At 40.0% G+C, this 15,777-nt stretch overlaps 1 pseudogene across 1 annotated transcript in view; it reads left to right on the top strand.

Annotated features, from left to right (window-relative positions):
- LOC308610914 (centrosomal protein of 78 kDa-like) overlaps positions 1-15,777 on the top strand; it is a 558,473-nt pseudogene that overhangs the window by 276,242 nt on the left and 266,454 nt on the right. The window lies entirely within an intron of this gene.

Genomic DNA, 15,777 nt, shown 5'->3' on the forward strand with positions numbered 1-15,777 from the left:
CTCAAGAGAAAGATTGATAATTAGGAATATTCTGCTTGCTTTATTTTATTTATTTTGTTGTTGTTGTTGTTGCGGTACGCGGGCCTCTCACTGCTGCGGCCTCTCCCGTTGCGGAGCACAGGCTCCGGACGCGCAGGCCCAGTGGCCATGGCCCACGGGCCCAGGCGCTCCGCGGCATGTGGGATCCTCCCGGACCGGGGCACGAACCCGTGTCCCCTGCATCGGCAGGAGGACTCCCAACCACTGTGCCACCAGGGAAGCCCCTCTGCTTGCTTTTTATATAGCCTATTGAAGAACATTTTAATTATTTGGAGGTCATAGGAAGGAACCTTCATGATCTAAGTTTTGAACAAGTAGTGTTGCAACACAAAGCTATGACTTAAAAAGGAAATTTGAAATGACCTATTTCTTTTGGCATCTCAATCCAGATATCTGTCAGTAAAATGAGTCACTTTTCAGTCAAATGGGTGGTCAGCAATATAATTTTTTTATTGGGAAGCTGAAAGACACCATTGCCAAGCAGAGCACCTGCAGTGTTCACATCTATATTTGAGCATCTTTCGTTTTCCCAAGGGGTGCAAGTGAAGAGAAGGCAGGCAGAGAAATGCACTTGAATAAAGCTTTTCAAGATGGATAGAACAGAGAGCATTCCCAGAGGCAGGTCAAGTCCAACCCAAGAACAACTCTCTCAGTGCTTTCACAACTAGGTAAAATACAAGACCAGTAGTAACTCAGCTCTCAAATCAGTGCTGAAATCCAGCGGAAGGTTGTTAATATTGATACGGTTAACATACATCAAATAGGATTACTGAATTTTCTGAATCCAACTGAACTCCCAGGATTGTTTGGTTTCAAAGGCTGTTGGGCTCAAGACGCATTTGGTTTTAAATAATCCTTCCTAAAATGTTCAGCTTTCAGTCTAATATGATTGAAACCCAGCTTGAGTGTGTCTTATAATACACTGGACAGGAAAGACTATGGGCATTGAATTATTCAAAACATGGCAGGCGAAGGAGTGATATGTGGGGAGGATGTGATCATAGAAATGAGTGAGACTTGATATGTCTTGTTATCTCATTTGATTTACCTGTTAGAACTCTTCCAAATATTAGAGGAAAGAAATCAATATCAATTTTCACCTGGCACGTTCCACACTTCAATGATGAATGAATGTCAAATTTGACCACAGTTTTCTGTACCACCTGCTCTGAAATAATATTTCTGGGCCTTTATTAAAAAGGTAAAATTTTCATTGAATTTCCAAATATGATTCTGCAGTGGCTAATTCAGCTTGTTTTATTAGTAAGCAAGTTCTGATGAGTAATACTAATTTAATAAGCCTGCATGTGAGGTTAAAGTGTCAACTGTTCCTGCCGAAGGTGATGAGATACGACTGTGATGTGGTGGTAGGACACTCACCTTCCTGAACGAACCCTGCGAGCACACAGTTCTTGGGAGAAACCAGTACAAATCTGATATCATTTTGCATGTCTCCTGTAGCAGTGGAATGCACACACATACAAACATGATCATGGGTGAAAAAACACACATGCGCACCTTAGAGGCTTACATTAATTTCTGAATATAGTTCTCCGGAAAGAAAAAGCTTCACTGATGATTTGTATTTTTATAGTTTATTGTTTTATCCATACTAAAACACTTCATGAAATCACTTCCTGTTTTGTTGTCCATGGAATCCTTTCCATTTTGAGATGCTAAATATAAATCGAAATAATGATTATAGTCCTTGGCCATGAAAAACTAAGTTACAGAGAACCCGGTGACTGGAGGTCAGAGCTGCCACGGAATTATTCTCTGCTCCAGAGACCATCAGAATATCACTGTGTACCCACTTAAGGATAGAATGCTGCTATTGAGAAACGAGCTCTCTTTTATTTCTACTAAAAGGAGAGAACAGTAGGGGACCTTGGCTGCGCGAGTGTATGACTTTCCCTGTTTTGTACAATAAGCCAAAAACAATACATGAAATAGCCTCACGCCTTTTGTCTTTTGTACCCAGCTCCTTCCTGTATTGCTCCTGATCCATTACACTTAAATCAACAAGAGTTGCTTGAACATTTTGACAGTTATGTTCCCCATACCCTGAAGCCTTTTTAAAGGGTTACTGAGATAAAGCTATTTCAAAAATACTCCCTCCAAATTTTTTCAGGGTGGCATCAATGAAAGTAACTTAGAGGAAAAAAACTTGAGTTCCTGGCCTACCCCTCTAAGGCCAGGCAAGCATAAACCTTCATAGCAAAACCTAAGTTTGCTCCCAGTTGAGAATTTGGTTTCCACGGTCTTATATAAAAAGTATATGGAGACTTTAATTCCCTATAAGCCCTTTCCAAAGAGTGAATACAGTTCATCATTCGTAAGAGATGATGGAAGTTACAATTTTGTTGAATAGATGGAATATATATTACATATAATATACATATTTATTTTTTATATATATATATATAATATATATAAAGTTACTATTCAGAGTCCTAAAACGTGGATTTTTCTTACTTACCAAGAATGAACAGTAACTTGATCTCTAAACAATAAAGCACCTGGTCATAACAGAATCATAACAAATATTTGATATCAGAATGAATTCACTGTTCAGGTGTAAAGAGGGAATAGCTTCAGTTTTCCTCTTTCGGGCACCCCATTATTGCATCCTGGACAGAGGGGATTTTCTTGATTTTAATCTAAAGGAGAAATGGTCACTTTTGTTGAGATGGAAATTGACCACCTCAGTAGGCAGAGGCACTGTTTTTATTTGGCTGAATTCATGTTTCTAGTGATAATTCAAGGTGTAATAGGGTTTTCTCAGCCACTCCAAAATCTGAAAATGATAAGCATCTCACCAGAGTTTCAGGATGGCCCATTACCTATTCTGTGGAAAGGATATTCAAAATACCATGCTTCATCAATGTCTTCTTTGACTTATTAATGAATGGACAACTACTGAGTTAAGACAGTGTCTTATTCTTGCTTCAAAAAAATAAAAACAAAAAACCCCCACAAACACAAAAAAACTGTTAACAACGAAAACTTATTATGCCAGGCCTTAGTATGGCCTGACTTGGAAATTTAGTTTCAGAGGCTTTTGTGAATATACCAAGGAAAGAGGACCTAGGTGTATCTTATTCCCACAGGCCGCCAATAAATATTTGCTTAACGGACAAAAAATGAATATATAGTATAGGAGAGAACCTGACAGATGCTTAACATTATTGAGTGATAGCAATGCCCAAACTCATCTGTGATCAAACACTATGAAAGTATCCTCCTAAGGATAAACTTATTACAAATAAGAAGTGAAAATTCAATTATGCAGATACTTTCAGTGTCCGCTCTGATATGCAAAAAGCATGGAAGTTGTCACTGTATCTTGTCCTTACAAGATAATGCTGTACAAAATGAAAATCAGTGACTTTTCTCAGACGTGATTAATAAAACATGTAACTATGAAAGAATTTTCAAACGGTAATTATGTATGTGTATATATGTGTCTCTGAAAAATCTTTGTCAAAGAAAACTGAGGCTATCAGTATAAACTTCTTTAACTTCTATCTCTTCTTACCTTTATTTCCTCCCAAACTTACCAGTATCCATCCAGCTCGAAGGATACAAGTGATTTTTATATACTGTGCAAGGTTTTTTTCTTATTCATATGTCCGTGTTTCCCCAATTCTCTAAATTATTATCTACATCTTCAGGATCTCCTTTATTGGTTCCTTCATTTCAACATATAAAATAGAAGTCCTTCTCATTCTAAAAAAATTCTTTTTTGCTAATTATTTTCTCTTTTCATCCACACTCCTTGAGAGCAGCCTATTCCCACTGTCCTCACTAGCCCCGCCTGGCCCCGACAGGCAGCCCTACGCCCTCAGTTTGCCATCTGGCTTTTTGTCCACCACTTCCCTGCACTGCTCTCAGGTCACTGGGGACCTAACTGCCCAAATCCAATGGACACTCACATTCTCTGAAGGACGACGCTGGCATCTCCTTCCTCCTTCTTGAAACTCTTATCACCTCTCTCCTTCCCAGAATTCTTTCTCTGCTTATCACTTAAACGTTGTCAGGACTCACAATTCTCTGAAATCTCATCCATTTTCATGATTTTAATGACTGCTGATATGTGCTGAGGACATTCAAATTTTTATCTTTCCATGTCTTCACGTGCATGTCCAGTTATCTACCAGTTTGTCTTCTGAATTCTACAGGTGCTTCAAAATTCTACATGTCCAGAACTAAAGTCTTTTCCCCACTTCAGTTCTTTATCCCCTATTTCCAAACTCAATGATACCACCACCCAACCTTAGTCACACAGATGGGGGTTCAGCCTCCGCCTCCTACTTCTTCCTTACTTCCCAAGGTCAAGTCTTGCTGGTAATTTCCTAAATACAATTAGAACTTATTTCCTCCCTTCATTTATACCTTACTTCAGACCCCTTTCTTCTTGCTATTACCTGGTGTAGAAGTTACGAAATTGCTCTTCGGTGGAACCAGTTGTTAGACATTCTATTCGAAAAGGACTCTAGGGTCAAATAGCTTTGAGGATGGCTGTGTACCATACGCCTGCTGTGACGATCCAGAATGAACATTAGCCTACAGCAGCCCCGAGAAGCTGTACAGTAAAGAAACCTGATTAACTTTACTTAAGCCAGGTTCTCCCTTCTGCCGGCCTATAAACCTTTCAGTAGGGATAGGAGAGGAGGTGGCAGCGTGAAAATCCCACTTGAAAATATAAAGCACTGCTCCTCAGAAGAGTGGGGCATAATTATCTCCAGGCTTCTTCAGATTCCTCATCCATACTGACGTCAGTGGTCTAAAATGCCACCCGAACTTGTCCTTTCCATTCTTAGCTATTTTCTGAGGAAACCAGCTCCACGCACATGGATGCTTAAGACCTGCTCTCCTCCTCCTCGCTGCCTCCTTTAGGGGCACTTGCCGCTGCCTGGGGACACTGCACTGATCCTCCAGAGCCTGTGCCTGTGGCTCTGTAACACACCCCTCGGACACTCAAGGCTCTGGACTTCCGCTGTCCACTCTGCCTTGAGTATCCTTGCCTTTCACCGGCTGACTCACCAGTTTCTCACGAGTCCTTTAAGACTTAGCTTAGGGACTGCCTCTTTTGATGACTTTTCTTTGCCTCACGGCTCCCCCTCTTCTTCCACAAACACTGACTAAACGCCCTGAATATGCCCGTCACAGCAGGTCACGTGCAGGATGAGACATCTGCTGTGCGTCTTCCCCTCTCACTCCACTGCTAGAGGGCCAACACTACATCTTGCTCATTGTTTCACTCCTCTAACACTCAACCCATGGCTAATGAACTAACTAGTACTGTAGTAGCCCTCTTAGTAACAATCAGGCAGGACCTTCTACAAGAAATCTGACACTCCAGCTTTTCTCTGATCTCACCTTTCACTCTGATTGAACTAAAGACTTACGTGTACATGTTTTACCAGGGAGACATAATTTAATCCAGAGATGTGTCATCACATACTCTCACATACTCTGCCATTTAAAAATTCTGCTCACGATGGGGAAAGGAGACAGGTGTGCTTTCTGACAGCCCCACTGTTTTTGCACTTATACTGGTCACTGGCTTCTCTCTCAGTGCCTTCCTTAAACCCTTCTTAACAAGGGAACAGGATAACAAAGTAATTAAGAGACTGGTTACAGCCTATGTGTGAACAGAAACATAAACAGGGACATAGAGAATAGACTGGCGGTTGCCAAGGAGGAGGCGGTGGGAGAGGGTTGGATTGGGAGTTTGGGATTAGCAGATGCAAACTGGTGTATATACAGGATGGATAAACAAAAAGGTCCTACATGGGACTTCCCTGGTGGCGCAGTGGTTAAGAATACGCCTGCCAATGCAGGGGACATGGGTTCAAGCCCTGGTCCGGGAAGATCCCACATGCCAGAGAGCAACTAAGCCGGATGTCACAACTACTGAAGTCCAGGCACCTAGAGCCCGTGCTCTGCAACAAGAGAAGCCACCACAATGAGAAGCATGTGCACCTCAACTAGAGGAAGCCCGCGTGCAGCAACAAAGGCCAAACACAGCCAAAAATAAATACATACATGCATTTATTTTTAAAAAGTGCATGTATTTAAAAAAACCCAAAAAGTTCCTACTGTAGAGCACAGGGAACTATATTCTATATCCTGTGATAAACCGTAATGGAAAAGAATATGAAAAAGAATGTACATAAATGTGTAACTGAGTCACTTTCCTGTACAGCAGTAATTAACACAACACTGTAATTCAAGTGTATGTCAATAAAAAATAAAATTTAAAAAAATTGCCAGAAAAATAGTCACATAAGGGGAACTTCCCTGGTGGTCCAGTGGTTAAGACTTTGCCTTCCAAAGGAGGGGGTGAGGGTTCAATCCCTGGTCGGGGAGCTAAGATCCCACATGCCTTGAGGCCAAAAAACCAAAATATAAAACAGAAGCAATACTGTAACAAATGCAATAAACACTTTAAAAATGGTTGACAGCAGAAAAAATCTTTAAAGAAAAAATTCACATAAATCAGAAACAAATGAAAGATAATAAAGTCCATACATTAAAAAAAAAAAAAAGAGCATGGGTTCGGGTCACATTGCAACTTCCCACTTACTTATAGCTGTGTAATTCTGGGCAACTCACATAATGTCTCCTCAGACTGTTCATCTATAAAATGGGGATGGTAAGATTTCCCTACCTCAGAGCGTTGCTGTAATCCATAAACACGGTTAAGTGCCTTGGTAAATGTTTGAGGCTCTCTGGTTATTATGAATTAAAATATGTCAATGGCTTCTGGCCGTGTGATTTATATAATAGTTTGATGTTTAACCAAATGGTAAAACTATTCCATTTATTATTCCCATCTCTTTTTAACCCTTAGCCTGCTTTGTTGTTTATGTTCTCTCCCACCACAGAGTGCTAGTTCCAGGAGAGTAAAGGCTTTATTTTGTTCACTGCTGAAAGCAACAGCACCCAGAAAAGTACTGTACATAAGAAGCCCTCAGTAAACACTAGCTGAATGAATGGTGCAAAGTGTTACAAGGAAAAGTACACCCAAACTTTCATTATAATAAAAAAGTATAGATAAAAAAATCTTTCTCTAATGGCTTCCAGTCAAGTAACTGAAAACACCATATGCTATAATAAAAACATAAGTAATTTATGAAAATTTGGAGGCAAAAACATAATTTTAAAAGATTTAGACCTATGTTAGGCGTGATAGAGTATGGATGCTTTCTTGAAATTCACAATCAGATCCAAGAGTATCACTTTCAGACTGTTCTAGTAGACTGAGTTTACTTTTAGTTGTCTTTGATGACACAGTCATTATTCTACTCTCTTTCTTAACAGAAATGTGTTTTTTCGAAGACTCACTTTTAATTGGTTTATTAACCAAAGAATTATTTTGCCCAATTCCTTTGCTTTTCTGCTTTACAGGTGAGTCAGAGCAGGAATGCAGGTCCTTCCCAGGTTGTTTCTTAGCAGAGTAGTTTTTGGTCTATTCACCTGCTTTGCTCATTTTCTCTGAAGAAGACCTGCTATTTCTAGATAATTCTTCTTCTTTTCTTTGACTTCCAGTTCCAGAAATGACGTCTGCTGAAGGAGAACATGTTCTAGCAATGAAATTTTCAAAAGACTCCTGCCGCTGCTCTGTGACTGGGACCCCCAGGTTGTCTTTGGAAGTTTCTAAGGCCTCCTGAGTAGACGCTGGGACACGGAAGGAGTCGAGAGGCAAAGGAATCCTAGCATCACCTGTAATTTTCGGAAAGTGGAGGGGAAGACAAAAGACAAGACAAAAATTCAGTGATGAACAAAGCCAACCATTAAAAAGTAGAGTTCAAAACTTCGATGTTACTCTGTAATCTTATTATTAACACAGTCAATTGATGAATCAGAAGATTTCAGAGCCAGTTTTTTTTGTAATTATATCTTGCCAAGTGATTCTCAGCTTAACCTAGCTATATCCAAGGCTATGTCCGCTACGTTTTCAGACTTTGGTGATTGGGGTAGTTATTACCCATTTCCTTTCCCTCACTAAAAATAAAACCCTATTCTGTAGGATAATTAATGTCTTTTCTATCCTCCAGGCACATGTAAACCGTATATAGTTTGTGACCAGACTGTGTTCTCAAGCTGTCAGTTCCCAAGACCACTCTGAGATGGGCTGATGGGGGCTCCAAGTAAGGCTGGAGGAAAAGCTGACAGGTTTTCCCCTCCCATTCCCATAACCAGGTGAGTCACTCTAATATGTTACCTATTAGCTATGTCTGGATTACTTATTTTAAAAATTATATCAGTATGTGTACCTTCATTAGTGTTCCTTCATTGTAAGCTGACTGCATACAAATAGAAACCTAGATAAAATATGAACAGAATAGACATTTATAGAATTTAAAATCTGGAATATTTTCTCTAATGTCTTCTTTCTTCATTAAGGACAGTTTGCTTTAACTCATAAATTTTCTCAAGAACTTCCAGTCTCCTTATTTACAAAAGTACAGTATCATGAAATGGGCACACATTTACTAATCTCAGATTTGGAAAGGACTCCAGAGTCTTCTAGCTCCCGAGCATGTGAATTATTAGAGACTGATCATTATTGTTTTCTCCCTGACTTGGTCATTTCCTTTTTGCTAATCACTCTTAGAATCATTAAGTGCTGTTCTGTCCATTTACTTGGCTATTTTGCATTTGTTATGGGGCACCCTGTTTTGATTCTGATTTTCCTTCTTCAAGTGCCTTCTTTTCTTCTTTAGGTGGACTACTAACAGTAGAATTCATCTGGGGACGACCTAGTAAATGAAAATCTGACTGATCTATACCAGCCATTGTGGCCAACTGCCCAAGCCTAGACGAGAGGAGGAAAGGAGAAAAGACAAAGGTTATTATAATCACAGAAGAGCAGTTTAGATTTCCCCAGACTTACAATCATGAAATACTTCTAAAATCTTTTTTTTTTTTTTTTGCGGTACACGGGCCTTTCACTCCTGTGGCCTCTCCCATTGCGGAGCACAGGCTCCGGACGCGCAGGCTCAGCGGCCATGGCTCACGGGCACAGCCGCTCCGCGCCATGCGGGATCCTCCCAGACCTGGGCACGAACCCGTAGCCCCTGCATCGGCAGGCGGACTCTCAACCACCCCGCCACCAGGGAAGCCCTACTTCTAAAATCTTAAAAGCTAACATCCTACTCCAGACTACAAGCCTCTATCTCCCCCAAATCCTCAGCCCTTTCCAGATTCATCCTCTAGGAGACATCCCACTGTCTCACTAGAAGCTTCAATATGTTCCATGCACCCTGTCCACTGCCTGTCACACCTCCATTCCTACACTTCTTTACCACCTTTCCTCCAGTTTCCAAGAATGTGTTTGTTCCTTCCTTCCCAACACCAACACCAATTCATTCACTGACAAAACACCACTCCATCAACTATCAATCTCCACTTCCCTCTTTCAGCAAAATTGCTCCCGGTTGAGAACCACTGACCTTTATCTCCCCTGCAGATTAATAATCATTTTTATGTCTAAGGCAAAGATAACTTTAATTCAAACTTATCAAACAAGCAAAAGAAGTGAAAGATAGGAAAATTCTTATGCATTCCCGACTATTTTCAATGAAAACTGCCTTTAATTTAGTCTTTACAAAACAACTATACCTACTAATTACTCTGTCTACAGGTTACTCTTTTATACTGGGCTCCCCACTCTACCAAAGCAGGCTTCCCTATATGCATTTCTTAAAAAATTTAATTCCTCATTTTAAAATGTCAACTATATTACCTATAATTACACTAAATTTGGCTAAATATAGCCACGTAAGTGATGAAAATTGCTCCAGTTCCTCAGCAAACTACCATTAGAGTCGCAAAGAGAAGAATGCCATGAAGAGAAATGAACTAACCCAGCATCTTTAAGGAGAACCAGGAAAGCATGGAACTTCTGAAAAGAATTCTCAGTGCTGCCCCAAACACCTTCATCATCCAGGATCATGCTTGTCAATGAGTGGGCATGAAGGGCTTCAGACAAAGAGAAAGTTGTGTTTCTTAACTGGGCATTTTCATGTTCCAGCTATACAAGAAGACTGAAAACGTCTGACATGATTTTTTCTCATTGTCATCAAAAGTAGTCTTGCCTTGGGCTTCCCTGGTGGCGCAGTGGTTGCGAGTCCGCCTGCCGATGCAGGGGACACGGGTTCGTGCCCCACTCTGGGAAGATCCCACATGCTGCGTAGCGGCTGGGCCCGTGAGCCATGGCCGCTGAGCCTGTGTGTCTGGAGCCTGCGCTCCGCAACGGGAGAGGCCACAACAGTGAGATGCTAACATACCGCAAAAAACCCCCCCCAAAACAAAAAACAAACAAAAAGTAGTCTTGCCTAGTTTCAAGGTACAAAACTAAAACACTCAAAATGGAATTAATTTATAATTAATGTAACCCTCCGCCAGTAAAGACAGAGACCATATTACATAATAACCAAAACCCACAGGCACCCAACAAAGTTTCCTATATAACACTTAGGTGGTATATAAATAAACCAAAGTTACCGTTTTATTAATGATCTTTCACAAAAGATCACATTTCTAACTGGTTCAATTCATAATGGAGCCTCATTCCACATTAGAAAATGACCTGCTTTAAGTTTCCCTTAAATTAGAAAGTGAATTATAGAATCTGATTTGAACAAAACATATTTCAACTCTGCTGAATGTTAAGAATTAACTTTAGTGAATAAAATATCTAATGCTTACGTTTAAAAGTCCTAAATCATACCCAACCCAATTTATTAAATGTACGATCACCAATATTTTCTTTGGCTTCTTGAACATATTCACCCCCGTGCACTCTTCCCCTTCCGCTCAGCATCTACGCACTTAAAACCCCCTGTAAGCTCAACTCTCGTATTTCTCAGAAAGGCCGTTAATGTTCATGATGCCCCTTTTGCCTTACATGAGCAGGTGCTCAACATTTATTGAATGAGTGTCTGCCAATCCAATGGATGCACTTTCAAAAATTCCTCCCTACACTCACCCTGTGATAAATTATATTTAGATAGAACTTTTTAGATTATGCCCTGCTTTCATGCACATTACCTTATGTAATTCTCATAGTATATATTTTTATCTTTCATTGCATTCTTAGAAGTTTTCCAATATCTTAAATTTATTTAAATGATTCACTTTCCTAATTCATTGCCAGGAGAGTCTCATCATGTCTTTTATGTTACTGTATATACAATACATGCACAGAAAGTGCCTTCTTGCATCAAAGAATCATGAACAGGAAATAAGCTAATGTCATATAAAAGCACACACACACACACACATACACAAAACCAGATTTTCACATCTTTAAAAACATGCTTTCTGGAATATAGATCATATGATCACTAAATACCAGTAAACGCAAAAGTCCATATGATACCACCAATTTGCAACATATTACAGTTTTAAAGCTTACAAAATATGTGTATATGGCTTAAAATCAAATCAAAATAAAACCAAAACACTCTCAAAAGCAGATGAAACGTGTTTACCTCACTGACTCGTCTATCAGCCTTCAGTCTTATTACTCTTTCCTCCTTTAACTGCTTTAGGCACTCCTCCAGGGTTTCCTAAGCAAACAGAGTCAATATTATAACTAATTCATAGTATAATAACCAAAAGCCTTTCCAGCTATTGGTCTCATCAGGATTTATGGGCAGAGCCAGAAGTGAACTCAGATTTTAGTCTGCTACTGGTCATATCATACCATGCCAGTGAAATGAATGATCAAAATCTATCAAATTTGCAAAGATTTATTTAAATTCCACTCTTTCCAACATAAATTTGTGGCAGGCCACCATAAAAGGCATATGCATATAACATAGTAAGTCAGAAATAAGAAGTTACGACCAAGAAAGAAAAATTCTATTTTTATTTGTGGGTCTCTTTATAGCAGGAAGTCCTATTAACGAACCTGCTTAGCATACCTGAATTGCATAATTGCAGATTCAAAAGCATGTTTTAAAAAAGTAATCACTGGGGCTTTCCTGGTGGCACAGTGGTTCGGAATCTGCCTGCCAATGCAGGGGACACGGGTTCGAGCCCTGGTCTGGGAGGATCCCACATGCCACGGAGCAACTAAGCCCGTGTGCCACAACTACTGAGCCTGCGTGTGTGGAACCTGTGCTCCACAACAAGAGAGGCCGCGATAGTGAGAGGCCCGCGCACCGTGATGAAGAGTGGCCCCCGCTTGCTGCAACTAGAGAAAGCCCTAGTACAGAAACGAAGACCCAACACAGCCATAAATAAATAAATAAATAAATAAATAAATAAAAATAAATTGCCCCCCCCAAAAAAACTTTAAAAAAATAATAAAATAAAAAATAATAAAAAAGTAATCACTTTTAAAGCAATTTACAGTCAAGCACTGTTCCTGGAGTTCCCTGGGTATTAAATAATCGAATCATCAAAACCCTAAGAGGGGGCTTCCCTACTGGCACAGTGGTTAAGAATCCGCTTGCCAGTGCAGGGGACACGGGTTCGAGCCCTAGTCCAGGAAGAACCCACATGCCTCAGAACAACTAAGCCTGTGCGTCACGACTACTGAGCCTACGCTCTAGAACCCACGTGCCACAACTACTGAGCCCGCGTGCCACAACTACTGAAGCCTGCGCGCCTAGAGCCCGTGCTCTGCAAAAAGAGAAACCACCGCAATGAGAAGCCCGCACACCACTACGAAGTGTAGCCGCCGCTCGACGTAAGCAGAGAAAGCCCGTGAGCAATATCAAACACCCAGCGCAGCCAAAAATAGATAAATAAAATAAATTTATTAAAAAAATCGTACGAGGAAAGAACGATCACTAACTCCATGTTATTTTACAGATGAGGGAAACAGAGGCAGAGAAGTAGAGTAAGTAGAGCAGCACAGCCAAGGTCACACCACTAAGTAGCAGAGCCACACTGTGGACTCAGGAAGCTGGCTGCCATTCCTGCTCACGGAAGTGGTAGTCTTCCCTTCACCAAGGTCACTGAAATAAAATGAACACTGATAAACTATCTTAGGAGTTTTAGGAACTAAGACACTTCGGTCCTTGAAGTGGGGACACTGCTTGCAATAGGCAGAATTCTGACAGAGCCCCCAAGATGACCACTTACTGAAGTACACAAACCTTCTACTTATCCAATCAAACTCTAAATGTAGGTGCTGTAGTGAAGGGATTTTGCACATGGAATTAAGGTTCAAAATCAGTTGATCTTTTAAGATAGGGAGATTATTTTAGGTGGATGTGGCCTACTCAGGCACCCCATGAAAAGGACCTGAACTCTTCCTGAATTGAAGTACAAAAGGGACAAAAGGGAGACTCTCCATTGCTGGCTCTGAAGAAGTCCAATGCTGCGGCAGAGAAGGCAAGCGAGAGGCCTCTAGGAGCTGAAACTCTCCCCCGACTGACAGCCAGCAAGGAAATGGGGACCTCTGTCCTGCAACTGCAGAATCTGAATTATGCCAACAAGCCGGAAGAAGCCTGTAGGCATTCTTTCCCAGAGCCTCTGGACGCTAACACAGCCAGACTGACATCTTGATTTCAGCTCTGTGGCCCACACAAACTATGGTGAACATCCAATGTTTGGGGCTCAATATCTTACACTTAAATTTCACGTGCTTTAACACTCTCAGGAGGGAACCCACATGTTCCCGTGTATATCTGAGCAGGAAGCCCAGTCACGCTGTGCCTGGACTTCTGACCTACAGAACTCTGAGCTAGTCAAACAGGTATTGTTTTCAGTCAGTAAGAGTGTAGTAAAAGAATTAATATTCTACTCAACCTCCAGGTTCGTGAACAAAATAAATGATTGTCATTGTTTTAGGCCACTGTTTTGGGCTGGTTTCTTATGCAGTGATAAACAATCATAATACCTATACTTATGAAAACAGTAAGGTATATTTATACATGTTAACTGCTTTGAACAAAAAGAGTGAGGAACTCTATTACCTGCCATCATTGGGAGAGGAGCTGGTATCACTTTCTGGAGAGTAGCTTTTGGTACCTAACAACAATCCTACATCAGGAGTTTACCCTAAGGAAATCAAAGATGTGGGCAAAGATTTATCTACCAACATGATGTCATAAGATTGGTTATAACCAAACCCTAGAAGAAAGCTAAGAGCCTCTGAATTGGGACTGGTTTAAATAAAAACAGCTCATCGTCTGAAGGAATGCGTTATGAAGCCACTAAGAATGACAAGAGGTCTCAACCAGAGTTCATGAATGGGCTTCAGGAGTGCTACATTCAAAATATATCTGTGCGTTTTTCCTGGGAGATGATGCATAAGCTTAATCAAATTCTCTGATGTAGAAGAGTAGTTAGTGACATGGCAAAATATTTCGGATACTTTTTTAAGACAAAAGAGCAGATTAGGTGTGTGTACATGCAGAGGTGGCTTTTATTTCCTTCAAGAAGTTGTTCATTGTTTTCAAACATTTGCTCAATGAACATATATTTTTATATTCAGAACATGTTTAAAAAATTGAGAGTCTAAGAACTTCAAATTCTTTAATGTTTCATTACCAAACCCAGTCAAGTTTTCAATGAGGAAAAAGGGAAAAAAATTGCAAAATTCCTCTACTTTTAATATAATGGTTTAATCAATCTTCTAAAACTGATTTCAAAGAAATTCTAAACAAATAAACAAACAAACAAAAAACCCTCAGCACGGTCAGAGGAGGGTAGACTAAAATTCCTGACTGGTTCTAGATAGCACATCAAAGTGCAATTACATGCAACAGTTTCTCCCTCTAATGGAGGGAATTAGAACACAGTGTTCAATTTTTGTGAAAAAGTGTACCCTCCTCCTACAAAGTATTCAGAATTCATGTCCCTTACATGGAAATATGGAACCAAAAAAGTTAGAAAGTAAAATTGCTTGATATTCTATTACTTAAATAAGACTAATGATAAGGCTTTGGAATAATTTTCCTTCCTGCCATCTGCTCTCCATTCCACCCTTCTGTACACCGGCTAGGGTGATTTTTCTGGGACAAAGCTCCCATCATATTGGATATCAAATTTTATGTTCAACTTTTCTCCATTTAACATTGAAATCAATCATTTCTCCTATAATCAGGGGATTCATAACCTTGATTTTTTTGTGTGGGCTACAAAATATTCCACTGAGTGGGTTTACTGGTTAACCATTTTACACATTTAAATTCTTTCCAACTTTTCAATATTATCAGACAAAATAACCGTTTTTATGCATGAAGGCTTTTTTCCATATTGAGAATAACATTCTTACAATAAATCCATAAAAATGAGTTTGAGATCAAAGCAAATGAACATTTTTAAGGCTCTGAGGTACCTATCTCCAGACTTCTTTCCAAACGATTTCTGAGATTTTACACTGCCATCAGCGATGTATCACTTGGTATATAACCTCTACTATAACTGTTGGCTTACTTCCTCACTGAGAGTGCAAGTTATTTGAAGATAGGGGGTGTATTTTATTAAGGTTTATCCCCAGCACCTGTGCCTAGCACAACGTAGACGGTCAATAAATAATTGCTTAATAAGGAGAATCCCTGCCACACACATACATATAAGATGTACGTGTGTGAAAGACAGACTGTGTGTTTTTCTCTAACTGGATAGATGAAAACTTGTCATCTTCTTTAATGTGCAATTTTTTTGCTTATAATTAGTCATTAAATTTCTCTTTTAGATTATATTGTAAATATTCAGATTCTCTGAGGCAAATGGGCCTGGCACTACCCATTAGCTACATAA

This window comes from Mesoplodon bidens, assembly GCF_964165515.1.
Source record: "Mesoplodon bidens genome assembly, contig: HAP1_SCAFFOLD_96, whole genome shotgun sequence".
In the NCBI taxonomy this organism is placed as follows: Eukaryota; Metazoa; Chordata; class Mammalia; order Artiodactyla; family Ziphiidae; genus Mesoplodon; species Mesoplodon bidens.